Source organism: Staurois parvus, unplaced genomic scaffold (assembly GCF_062004578.1).
Source record: "Staurois parvus isolate SC_StPar_1 unplaced genomic scaffold, SC_StPar_1.0 ptg001642l, whole genome shotgun sequence".
In the NCBI taxonomy this organism is placed as follows: Eukaryota; Metazoa; Chordata; class Amphibia; order Anura; family Ranidae; genus Staurois; species Staurois parvus.
The window spans coordinates 1,100,830-1,114,367 of NW_028319438.1; the positions used below are offsets into that span (position 1 = coordinate 1,100,830).

The following is a 13,538-nucleotide window of genomic DNA, read 5'->3' on the forward strand; positions in this document are numbered from 1 at the left end:
GCAGCAGCATGAGGAGGCGGTATATAGGGGCCCATGGCAGATTAGGGGCCTGGCAGCAGCTATGTGAGGCCCGTTATCTTGCAGCACCCTATGTCAAAAAATTTAACACACCAGCAGTGTGAAGAGACCTGAAAGTGGCACATGGCAGCAGAGTGTGGCGATGGAGACAGCAGCAATGGGAGGCCGTACAGGGACCATGACAGACTCTGGACTTGGCAGCAGCATGAGGAGGCGGTATATAGGGGCCCATGGCAGATTAGGGGCCTGGCAGCAGCTATGTGAGGCCCGTAATCTGCCTGCACCCTATGTCAAAAAATTTAACACACCAGCAGTGTGAAGAGACCTGAAAGTGGCACATGGCAGCAGAGTGTGGCGATGGAGACAGCAGCAATGGGAGGCCGTACAGGGACCCATGAGAGACTCTAGACTTGGCAGCAGCATGAGGAGGCGGTATATAGGGGCCCATGGCAGATTAGGGGCCTGGCAGCAGCTATGTGAGGCCCGTTATCTTGCAGCACCCTATGTCAAAAAATTTAACACACCAGCAGTGTGAAGAGACCTGAAAGTGGCACATGGCAGCAGAGTGTGGCGATGGAGACAGCAGCAATGGGAGGCCGTACAGGGACCATGACAGACTCTGGACTTGGCAGCAGCATGAGGAGGCGGTATATAGGGGCCCATGGCAGATTAGGGGCCTGGCAGCAGCTATGTGAGGCCCGTAATCTGCCTGCACCCTATGTCAAAAAATTTAACACACCAGCAGTGTGAAGAGACCTGAAAGTGGCACATGGCAGCAGAGTGTGGCGATGGAGACAGCAGCAATGGGAGGCCGTACAGGGACCATGACAGACTCTGGACTTGGCAGCAGCATGAGGAGGCGGTATATAGGGGCCCATGGCAGATTAGGGGCCTGGCAGCAGCTATGTGAGGCCCGTTATCTTGCAGCACCCTATGTCAAAAAATTTAACACACCAGCAGTGTGAAGAGACCTGAAAGTGGCACATGGCAGCAGAGTGTGGCGATGGAGACAGCAGCAATGGGAGGCCGTACAGGGACCATGACAGACTCTGGACTTGGCAGCAGCATGAGGAGGCGGTATATAGGGGCCCATGGCAGATTAGGGGCCTGGCAGCAGCTATGTGAGGCCCGTAATCTGCCTGCACCCTATGTCAAAAAATTTAACACACCAGCAGTGTGAAGAGACCTGAAAGTGGCACATGGCAGCAGAGTGTGGCGATGGAGACAGCAGCAATGGGAGGCCGTACAGGGACCCATGAGAGACTCTGGACCTGGCAGCAGCAGGAGGAGGCGGTATATAGGGGCCTATGGCAGATTAGGGGCCTGGCAGCAGCTATAGGAGGCCCGTAATCTGCCAGCACCCTATGTCAAAAAATTCAACACACCAGCAGTGTGAGGAGACCTGAAAGTGGCACATGTTTGAGGCATGATTCATGGCGGATTTAGTCAGTTGTGTCAGGAACTGGTGGTTTGAAATCCAGACTAATCCACGCCTGATTCATTTTCACAAACGTGAGTCTCTCCACACTTTGGGTGGACAGTCGTGTCCTCCGCGGAGTTACAATACCTCCTGCCGCACTAAACACGCGCTCCGATGCCACGCTACTGGCCGGGCATGACAGCCTTTCAAGGGCAAATTCAGCTAGTTGGGGCCAAAGGTCAAGTTTCGTTGCCCAGTAGTCAAGGGGATTGTCTACCTCGGTTGGCAGGGTGCTGTCCAAGTAGGCCCAAGCCTGTTGTTTGAGCTCCTGCTCCAGGTCCACCTGATGCTGCTGCTGCTGCTGCGGCTGGTTAGTAGTTTCCTCACTGCGCTGGTGAAGAAAGCTACTCATCATCGACTGCAGACTGAGGCAGCCGCTGCTGGTGGAGCTGCCACTGCTCCTACCACCCCACCCCTCCCCTGCTGCCATGCCAGCGGAACGCGAGCGCACAGGGCCCACAGTGTCTGAGGATGGACGTTGGCGCACAAAGGCAGAGACCAACTGACTACATAGGTGGTTTTTATAGTACGTAATTTTGGCCTCCCTCTCAGCAGGTGTGAAAAAGGCCACCATTTTGGACCGGTAGCGAGGGTCCAACAAGGTGGACAGCCAAAAGTCATCCCTCTGTCTGATGGTTATTATTCGGCTGTCGCTACGCAAGCAACCGAGCATGCTATGGGCCATTTGTGCCAAGGAATGCGAGGGACTCCCTGCCTCCATCTCCACAGCATACTGCCACGGTGCGTCTGGGTCCTCTGTCTCCTCCTCCTCCTCCTCTACCAGATGCTCCTGCTCCTCCACTCCTGTCCGCTGAGTGGAAAAACCACCCATTTCACTCAATAATTCCTGAGCACAAATGTCCTCCTCTACCTCCTCCTCTTCTTCCTGTCCTGCCCCCACAGGGGTCATGTGGCGTTGAGATCTGTGCGCCACGTCTACCGCACCCTGACCAGCCATTGTTAACAGCATTTGTTCCAGGACGTGCAACAGAGGAATGACGTCGTTCATCCCATAGTCCTGCCGACTCACGAATAGCGTGGCCTCCTCAAAGGGCCTGAGCAAGCGGCAGGTGTCACGCATGAGCTGCCAATGGCTGACATCTAAGTTACACAGGGGAGTACCTTTATCCGCTTGTAACATCAGGAAATCGGTGATGGCCTTTCGCTGCTCGTAAAGGCGGTCTAACATGTGTAGGGTTGAATTCCACCTTGTTGCAACGTCGCAGATCAGGCGATGCTGTGGAATTCCGTTCTGCCGCTGCAGCTCAATGAGGGTGTTCTTTGCGGTGTAGGAATGGCTGAAATGCATGCACAGTTTACGTGACATTTTAAGGATGTCTTGCAGTGGGATGGTGGATTTTAGGAACCGCTTGACAACCAGATTGAACACGTGAGCCATGCATGGCGCATGGCACAACCTTCCTTGACGCAGAGCAGACACCATGTTCTTTCCGTTGTCAGTCAACATGGTTCCGATTTTTAGTTTGCGCGGAGACAGCCATCTGTCGATTTCTCTGTTCATTACACTCAGCAGTTCCTCCCCTGTGTGACTACGTTCGCCAAGGCATACCAGGTGCATCACAGCGTGACACCGTTGCGCCCTGCACATGTGATATGCCGGTCGGGTAATGGGACTTGGCACGGGGGTGGCGGCTGAGGACACGGCGGAAAAAGAGGTGGTAGAGGCGGACATGCTTGCTGGACCAAGGACGTGCAAACGTGGAGGCAAAAGCGTCGTGACCTGTCCAAGTTGCTGGTGCGGCTGTGCCGGCACCACGTTCACCCAGTGGGCCGTAAATGACATGTACTGTCCCTGACCGTAGTTACAGCTCCACACGTCGGCGCTGCCGTGCACTTTGGCAGAGACCGACATGCTCAAAGACTGGCCCACCATCTCTTCTACATGTGAATGCAGGGCTGGCACTGCCTTTTGGGCAAAGAAATGACGGCTTGGCACTCTCCACCGCGGCGCGGCACAAGCCATCATTTCTCGGAAAGGTGCTGAGTCCACCAGTTGGAAAGGGAGGGACTGCAGCACCAGCAACTTGGACAGGAGGACGTTCAGCTTTTGCACCGTCGGGTGCGTGCTCGCAAACTGTTGTCTCTTGGATACGGATTCCAAGAAAGACTGTTGACGGAATCCGAGAAGAGGAGTAGCAGGAGAAGGAGCATCTGAACGAGCGGAAGATGCCAATGAGCGACAACTCCCCTCAGCAGAGGTGTTGGAGCCTTGACTGGCTGATAGAGGGCGATTGACGACGTCGGGTGACGGAGCAAGTAACGGAGCGGGTGATGGAGCGGGGGCTGGGGCAGGCAGAACCGCCGTATGTTTATCACGGTTTTCCCAGGCCACCGAATGGTGACGCTGCATATGCTGACGCAACGCTGTAGTCCCAACATGGGCCCCCTGGCCACGCTTGCATTTCTGGCCACATAGTCGACATACGGCTACGTTTACTTCCTCGGGCGGCTTGAGGAAAAATTGCCACACCACCGAGTAGGAAACTTTGCCCCCGCTACTCTTCACTGGCTGACTGCTACTTCCTCCGTGCGCACCGGCACCACTACTGGCCGTGGTGGTAGGCTGCAGTGGAGCTGGTGCTCTACTCCGTGGACGTTTGGCTCCACTGACACTGATGCGACCCTGCTGCTGTCTCCTGGGCAACCCACCGACTGTTTTGCTCGCTGCCAAGCTGCCACCCTCTTCTCCTGATGATGCGGAAGAAATTGCCTGATGACGACGAGGCTGCCAAGTGCGATCAACCTCCTCATCATCAAGTAGGGTCTCCGCCTCACTACTAGCCCCCTCGGCTGCGTCTGGGTCAGGAGACAGACCTGTCTCTAGACCGGCTACCGAGCCACTCTCCTCGCCAGTACTTGTTCGCTTGGCTGCTGAAAAGGCCGATGTCTCCCCCCGTTCCTGACCGCCCTCTGTTAGCTCTTCCTCACTGTACAGTGGGGCTGAGCCCACAGCATGCGATACTTCGCTTGGTGAGGGAACAGCAAAGGACAGGGGCAGGTAGAGGACACGTGATTTCAGTGGGCTTGGTCCCGGGCCATGCCAACTAACGGTTGTGTCTGACGTACCCACCGACCGTTGGCTGTAGGTGTCAGAGGTGACCTGGGAAGAGGAAGACGACCGAGCCAACCAATCAATGACGGCAGGGTTGTCGGTGGAGACACGACCGCTGGATGACACCGGGAGCACTGGCCTCTGGCTGCGAATACTGCTGCCTCGACCCCTTCCTCTGCTGCCACGTCTGCTCGCTCCTAAAACATTGCCTCCTCTGCCACTCCTCTGCATGTTGTCTGACATACTATTTAATTCAACGATTAGGTGTCCCTGAGTAACAATTCTCTGGCACTCAGTAACAATTCTGTCTGTCCCTGAGTATGAATTCTGTGGCCCTGAGTAACAATTGTGTGTCTGTGCAAGTAACAATTCTGTGTCTGTGCAAGTAACAATTTTGTGTCTGTGAGAGTAACAATTCTCTGGCACTCAGTAACAATTCTGTCTGTCCCTGAGTAACAATTCTCTGGCACTCAGTAACAATTCTGTCTGTCCCTGAGTAACAATTCTGTCTGTCCCTGAGTATGAATTCTGTGGCCCTGAGTAAGAATTCTCTGGCACTCAGTAACAATTCTGTCTGTCCCTGAGTATGAATTCTGTGGCCCTGAGTAACAATTGTGTGTCTGTGCAAGTAACAATTCTGTGTCTGTGCAAGTAACAATTTTGTGTCTGTGAGAGTAACAATTCTCTGGCACTCAGTAACAATTCTGTCTGTCCCTGAGTAACAATTCTCTGGCACTCAGTAACAATTCTGTCTGTCCCTGAGTATGAATTCTGTGGCCCTGAGTAACAATTGTGTGTCTGTGCAAGTAACAATTCTGTGTCTGTGCAAGTAACAATTTTGTGTCTGTGAGAGTAACAATTCTCTGGCACTCAGTAACAATTCTGTCTGTCCCTGAGTAACAATTCTCTGGCACTCAGTAACAATTCTGTCTGTCCCTGAGTATGAATTCTGTGGCCCTGAGTAACAATTCTGTCTCTGTGCGAGTAACAATTCTGTGTCTGTGCAAGTAACAATTTTGTGTCTGTGAGAGTAACAATTCTCTGGCACTCAGTAACAATTCTGTCTGTCCCTGAGTAACAATTCTCTGGCACTCAGTAACAATTCTGTCTGTCCCTGAGTAACAATTCTCTGGCACTCAGTAACAATTCTGTCTGTCCCTGAGTATGAATTCTGTGGCCCTGAGTAACAATTGTGTGTCTGTGCAAGTAACAATTCTGTGTCTGTGCAAGTAACAATTTTGTGTCTGTGAGAGTAACAATTCTCTGGCACTCAGTAACAATTCTGTCTGTCCCTGAGTAACAATTCTCTGGCACTCAGTAACAATTCTGTCTGTCCCTGAGTATGAATTCTGTGGCCCTGAGTAACAATTCTGTCTCTGTGCGAGTAACAATTCTGTGTCTGTGCAAGTAACAATTTTGTGTCTGTGAGAGTAACAATTCTCTGGCACTCAGTAACAATTCTGTCTGTCCCTGAGTAACAATTCTCTGGCACTCAGTAACAATTCTGTCTGTCCCTGAGTAACAATTCTCTGGCACTCAGTAACAATTCTGTCTGTCCCTGAGTAACAATTCTCTGGCACTCAGTAACAATTGTGTGTCTGTGCAAGTAACAATTCTGTGTCTGTGCAAGTAACAATTTTGTGTCTGTGAGAGTAACAATTCTCTGGCACTCAGTAACAATTCTGTCTGTCCCTGAGTAACAATTCTCTGGCACTCAGTAACAATTCTGTCTGTCCCTGAGTATGAATTCTGTGGCCCTGAGTAACAATTGTGTGTCTGTGCAAGTAACAATTCTGTGTCTGTGCAAGTAACAATTTTGTGTCTGTGAGAGTAACAATTCTCTGGCACTCAGTAACAATTCTGTCTGTCCCTGAGTAACAATTCTCTGGCACTCAGTAACAATTCTGTCTGTCCCTGAGTAACAATTCTGTCTGTCCCTGAGTATGAATTCTGTGGCCCTGAGTAAGAATTCTCTGGCACTCAGTAACAATTCTGTCTGTCCCTGAGTATGAATTCTGTGGCCCTGAGTAACAATTGTGTGTCTGTGCAAGTAACAATTCTGTGTCTGTGCAAGTAACAATTTTGTGTCTGTGAGAGTAACAATTCTCTGGCACTCAGTAACAATTCTGTCTGTCCCTGAGTAACAATTCTCTGGCACTCAGTAACAATTCTGTCTGTCCCTGAGTATGAATTCTGTGGCCCTGAGTAACAATTCTGTCTCTGTGCGAGTAACAATTCTGTGTCTGTGCAAGTAACAATTTTGTGTCTGTGAGAGTAACAATTCTCTGGCACTCAGTAACAATTCTGTCTGTCCCTGAGTAAGAATTCTCTGGCACTCAGTAACAATTCTGTCTGTCCCTGAGTAACAATTCTCTGGCACTCAGTAACAATTCTGTCTGTCCCTGAGTAACAATTCTGTCTGTCCCTGAGTATGAATTCTGTGGCCCTGAGTAAGAATTCTCTGGCACTCAGTAACAATTCTGTCTGTCCCTGAGTATGAATTCTGTGGCCCTGAGTAACAATTGTGTGTCTGTGCAAGTAACAATTCTGTGTCTGTGCAAGTAACAATTTTGTGTCTGTGAGAGTAACAATTCTCTGGCACTCAGTAACAATTCTGTCTGTCCCTGAGTAACAATTCTCTGGCACTCAGTAACAATTCTGTCTGTCCCTGAGTAACAATTCTCTGGCACTCAGTAACAATTCTGTCTGTCCCTGAGTAACAATTCTGTCTGTCCCTGAGAATGAATTCTGTGGCCCTGAGTAAGAATTCTCTGGCACTCAGTAACAATTCTGTCTGTCCCTGAGTAACAATTCTCTGGCACTCAGTAACAATTCTGTCTGTCCCTGAGTAAAAATTCTGTGGCCCTAATAACGTTTCTGTGGCCCTAAGTAACAATTCTCTGGCACTGAGTAACAATTCTGTCTGTCCCTGAGTATGAATTCTGTGGCCCTAACTAGCGTTTCTTTGTCCCTAAATAACGATTCTGTGGCCCTCATTAACAAGTCTGTGTCCCTGAGTAATGGTTCTCTGTCCCTAAGTAACTTCTCTCTGTCCCCAATTCTCGTTTCTGTGGCCCTAACTCTGTCCCTGTCCCTAGTACAGAGCGGTCTGCCTCTGTTCAATGACTGCAGGCAAATGAAGATTTCCAAAATGGCCGCTATATATACCTCGACCATTACACAGTGCTGGCTGGCTGGCTGCTGATTGGCTGATGCGATCACATGTCGTTGAGGAATGCATTATGGGGCAGCGCGCCTTGTCTGCGCGCCTTCCCCGACATCCCCGCTCCGTCGCCGCACATGTCAGCCGCCATTTTCGGAAAAATTTCGATTCGCGCGTCCGAATTAGGCTGTTTTTCGGATTCGGCACGAATCGAAATTTTTCCGAAATTCGACTCGAATTCCACTTCGGATACTTCGATTCGCTCATCTCTAGTGAGGAGGGTAGGTGACAGTCTGATGGATTGGGCTAGTGAGTTCCAGAGGATGGGGGAAATCCTGGAGAAGTCCTGCAGTTGGGCATGGGAGGTGGAGACCAGGGAGCTAGAAAGTAGGAGGTCTTGTGAGGAGCGAAGAGTACGGGTAGGGTGGTATTTGGGTATCAGGTCGGTGAGGTAGTTTGGGGCAGCGTTGTGAATGGCTTTGTATGTCTGTGTTAGTAGTTTGAATTTAATGTGTTGGGCAATTGGGAGCCAGTGGAGGGATAGGCAGAGGGGGGTGGCAGATGTGGAGCGGTTGGTGAGGTGGATGAGTCTGGCCGCGGAGTTCAGGATAGACTGAAGCGGGGATAGTCTGTGATGAGGTAGGCCGGTGAGAAGGGAGTTGCAGTAGTCCAGACGTGATATAATAAGGGAGTGAACGAGTTGTTTAGTAGTGTCTGGGGGTAGGAATGAACGTATTTTGGAGATGTTGCGGAGGTGAAGCCTGCATGAGTTTGCCAATGAATTGAACTGAACCCCAATGCTTCTTATGGTGTGAGAAATGTCACCTGTGCTCTTTCATCACAGAAAAAAAGTTTTTTTTTGTTTTGGGTTTTTTTTGCACTTGGCCACATGGCCGGTTAGCTCAGTTGGTTAGAGCGTGGTGCTAATAACGCCAAGGTTGTGGCTTCGATCCCTGTACAGGCCGCAAGTTTTTCCTTTTTAATGCAACAGCTCTTATACACATCCTTGCCACAGTTTACATGACCAGTGCCTGGAATACAAAAAAGACGACTGAAATATTATTATTATTATTATTATACAGTATTTATAAAGCGCCAATAGTTCGCTCAGCGCTGTACATTACAAAAGGGAGACAGAACATGTGACAGAACAATACCAATACAATGCAAAACATGAGGCGATCAAGGGCCCTGCTCTTTCGAGCTTACAATCTAGGAGGTGTAATATATGAAAATATAAAATATTAAAATATTAATATTATATTAATATAAAATATAAATATAAAATATGAAATATGAATGTCTGAATAACACATGGCCCTTTACTAGAGTGCAGACACATTTACTATGTCTACTAACCCTCCCTAATGCCCTACAAAAATCATACACATTCACAATCATTGTGTGTTTGTGCTTTTGCACTTTTTACGCTCTAGAATTTAATTGTCTCCACACACTGCAGAGGTGAAAAAATATCTGTTTGTTATAAGGGCTCTCACATGCGAGCGCCATAAATGCTGTTTTTAGGCTACAAAACACCAATCAATGTGTTCATATTGCCCTATCTGTGGTCAGCCACCCACACCCTCCTTTCTGACCTCATGAAAACAAGATCTAGTATTTTACTGGCATCAACAAGCACAAATAACCTCAGGCCAAGTCCTTATGGTTTTCAATAATCTAAATAGAAAGAAACCCATAGGCTCCGTGCTGACTTGCTTCTGAAAATGCTAAAATCAACTTATTTCACTTTTATTCCTTACTGTATTTATTGCAATGTATTTCCATTTGAATTCAAATACATTTTTAAAAAAGAGCAGAATAGAATATAAAATAAAATAATAAAATAGAATATGTTCAATTCAATTCTATTCTCTTATATTCTATTCTGTTCTATTTTATTATATTATATTCCTTTCTATTCTATTCTACAAAGCAGCCTAAATCATCCTCTTTTTTCACTTTTATTCCTTACTGTATTTATTGCAATGTATTTCCATTTGAATTCAAATACATTTTTAAAAAAAGAGCAGAATAGAATATAAAATAAAATAATAAAATAGAATATTTTCAATTCTATTCTATTCTTTTATATTCTATTCTGTTCTATTTTATTATAGTATATTCCTTTCTATTCTATTCTACAAAGCAGCCTAAATCATCCTCTTTTTTCACTTTTATATCTTACTGTATTTATTGCAATGTATTTCCACTTGAACTCAAATTCATTTTAAAAAGAACAGAATAGAAAATAAGATAAAATAATAAAATAGAATAGAATATTTTCAATTCTATTCTTTTATATTCTGTTCTGTTCTATTCTATTTTATTCTATTCTATTCTATTCTACAAAGCAGCCTAAGTAGGAATCATTCTCTTTTTTCACTTTTATATCTTACTGTATTTATTGTATAATGGAATATGTTTCCATTTCAAATTCAAAATCGTTTTGGAATTAGTATTCAAATTTATTTTTAATTTGAATTTGATTCGAAAATAATGAATATACAAAACTAATCTGAATATACAAAACAAATTCTGAAAAATGTATCATTCTAACATAACGAATATGACAAAAACAAAATTATTAACTTGACAAATTAATTCAAAACAAAACTAATTTTTCCGTCATGCACATTTCTAGTCGGCAGGGCATAATTTAGAGAACCTGTTTCTATTGTAAATTGCTTCACTCAGAAGATACATAAAAGGGGAGGGGGTGAAGAGCTGGGTCTACACAGATAGTAATTCACTCCCATAAAGGGGGAGGGCCAGGGGCGGACTGACAACTCATGGGGCCCCCGGGCAATAGGGGATCATGGGGCCCCTGTGTCCTTGCCCAAACTCAAAAAAACCTATGAAAAAGGTACCAGGGGCATCTCATGGGGCCCCCTACTGACCCCGGGCCCTCAGGCAGTGCCCGAGTTTCCAAATGGTCAGTCCGTCCCTGGGGAGGGCTATGATCTGCAAAGAGGGGAGGGGACTGTGCTATTGAATTGACTCTTCCTGAAATAGTCAGATTTGCTAACAAGCTCAAAGACACGAGGTAATGAAAAAAAAATTACAATGGAAAGAAAAATACTGCAAGTAAGCATTTAAAATACTTCATTTTTTTCTGTGCTTTTACCTGTAGTTTTTAAGTTCATTGGTGACAGGGTCTCTTTAAACGTCACTATGACTGTATAATGAAACCCCTTTATAAATGATTTTATAAACTCATCACATCATGAAATGTTTTCCCCTGAACTCATGGAAAGATGGACGTGTACTTTGCAGCATACTGACCCCACCTATATACAAAGGGATTTACAGACAAGGTTACACAAAGTCCACTGTTGTCTCATACAAGTAACAACACATTTGGTTCCCACAGGACCAGAAAAAAATAGACTCTTCTGTTTTACGTGGAAACTCCCAAATCACTTCATGGGTAGCCCTCTTCCCACCCAACATTGCTATGAAAATGGAAGGAACCAGGCAAAAAATTGTTGGACAAAAAGCAGCTGTCAGAATATAGTAGCCCAGCAGAAGGGCTTAATCCGTCCACACTGTTAGCATGGATGGAGGAATCTGTTAGATTTATCTGATCTAGCTGTGTATGGCCGGCATTAGGTCCCTTCCTCACATGCATATTCCTTCTAGGGTCAGTAAACCTACAAGCAAGTCTTTGGAGTGTGGGAGAAAACCCATACAACATGAACGTGCAAAATCCATACAGTGGTTGGGGGTGGTTGGGATTCAAACCAAGGACCCTAGTGCTGCCAAGTGGAAGAGCTCACCACTAAGCCTTTTGTATTTTTGGTTTTTCGCCTTTGTAGTAGTGAACACAAGTTGTGTAAAGAACCCTTATGGCTTCCAAGGTGGAGAACATCACTGTGCAACAACAAGGTGCCCTCTCCACCCCTATGCTCTGCTTTATTACAGCATCAGAAGTCTATGGACATTCCATGTTTCCCATACTACAGGAGGAGTCTGAGGAACAGGAGTTCATGGAATCTCCTCTGCTCTACATGCTGAACCCACAACTGCTCTTCTGGACCAGGCTATGGGTCCAAAATTAGCAGCTATGGTGTAGTACCTATATGATTGTACAGACCCCTTTTACCGGTAAAGGTGACTGACATGCAGGCATCCATCCCCATCAACAATTGGCATTAGGGGCTTCTCTTGTGGTCTAGTGGGTGGTCCTCAAGCAGCACAGGATGTGTCAGAACATCACTGTGTATTAACAAGGTCACTCCCTCTGCCCCTAAGACTGTTCCACTTTATTATCCACTTTAGGACCACCGGACCACAATGTACTGCAGATGGGCAGCTCCTACAGGCACAGCGGGATATTGTCAGCAGGTCCTGGCCAATGGTCCCAGACCTGCTCATAAGCTGTGCCCAGTCACAGCTCAGAGCCCTGTGTTGACAAACAGAGGGCTCTGTACAGAGGGAACAATCACTTTGTTTCTTCTCAAGGAGAAAAACCAAACAGATTTTTAGTAAAAAGCAGCAGATATTATACACATTAACACTTGTAAGGCACACACTTAACCCCTTGATCACTCCAAGATGGTAACCCCTTCCCAGCCAGTGTCATTAGTACAGTGACAGTGTATAATATTATCACTGTATTAGTGTCACTGGTGATGTCAGTGTCAGTCAGTTTCCCACTCAGGGTCTGTTAGTGCCAGATTGCCTGCCACACTATCACAGTTGCACTTTCACAGTCCCACCATAAGTCGTTGATCGCCATTAGTAGTATAAAATAAATAAAATAAATAAATAAAAATCCCAGTATATATTTTATCGTTTGTAGTCTCTATTTGGTTTGGGATTTTATTTACCAAAGACTTGTAGTAGGATACATTTTGGCCTAAATTTAAGAAGAAATTCGATTTTGTTTTAATTTTTAATAGATATGTTTTATAGCAGAATATAAAACATATTTTTTTTTCTAATATTTTTATAAATAAAAAACCCAGTGATAACCAAATACCACCAAAAGAAAGTAATATGGAAAAAAATTATATAAATTTAATTTGTGTACAGCATTGCATGACCACGCAATTACCATTTAAAATAGCGCAGTGCTGAATAGCAAAACAATGGCCTGGTCATGAAGGGGGTAAAATCTTCCGGAGCTCAAGTGATTATAGCATCAGAACTTTATGGTCCTTCCAGGTTCCTTTATTACAGGAGGAGACGGAGGAATGGGAGTTCATGGAATTTCCTTTGCTTTACGTGCTGAACCCACAACTGCTCTTCTGGGAAAGGCACTGTGGGTTCAAAATATAATTTTTCACAGTTGTGGTGTGATACCTACATGATTGTAAAGACTCCATTTACAGTTAAAGGCAACTGACAGTGTTTGGGGCATCTTCCCAGCCATGCGGGTATCCACTTAACAACAATAACTGGCATTAGGGGGCTCCTGGGGTTGGTGGTCAATGGGCATACTGAAGCATGAAAGTGAGCTAATTATACTGAGTTGAACCTGCTGGTTTGGGGTAGTAGAGATGATCTACAGGTCAGGATCAGGTCAGGTTAGGCTACACTAGCCTGCTGACTGCTGTTTAGGCCCTAATTAGCTCACTTTCATGCTTCAGTATGCCCATTGACCACCAACCCCAGGATCCCCCTAATGCCAGTTATTGTTGTTGTAAGCCAGGATATGCATCTTGGGCTTAGGAATCATTGAGAGCAAAGAAAAGGCTGGCTACCTTATCATTGCTGAGTGGAGATTCAGAACATGTTGTGGACAGACATCACTACTCTCTGGGTACTTTTGATTTTACGGAGGAACATCACTTCTCTCC

At 46.2% G+C, this 13,538-nt stretch overlaps 1 non-coding gene across 1 annotated transcript; it reads left to right on the forward strand.

Annotated features, from left to right (window-relative positions):
- The first annotated feature begins 8,625 nt into the window (after nt 1-8,625).
- Nucleotides 8,626-8,699, forward strand: TRNAI-AAU (transfer RNA isoleucine (anticodon AAU)). The gene has a single exon. It is a non-coding gene; the product is annotated as a tRNA-Ile (tRNA).
- Nucleotides 8,700-13,538: the final 4,839 nt, after the last annotated feature.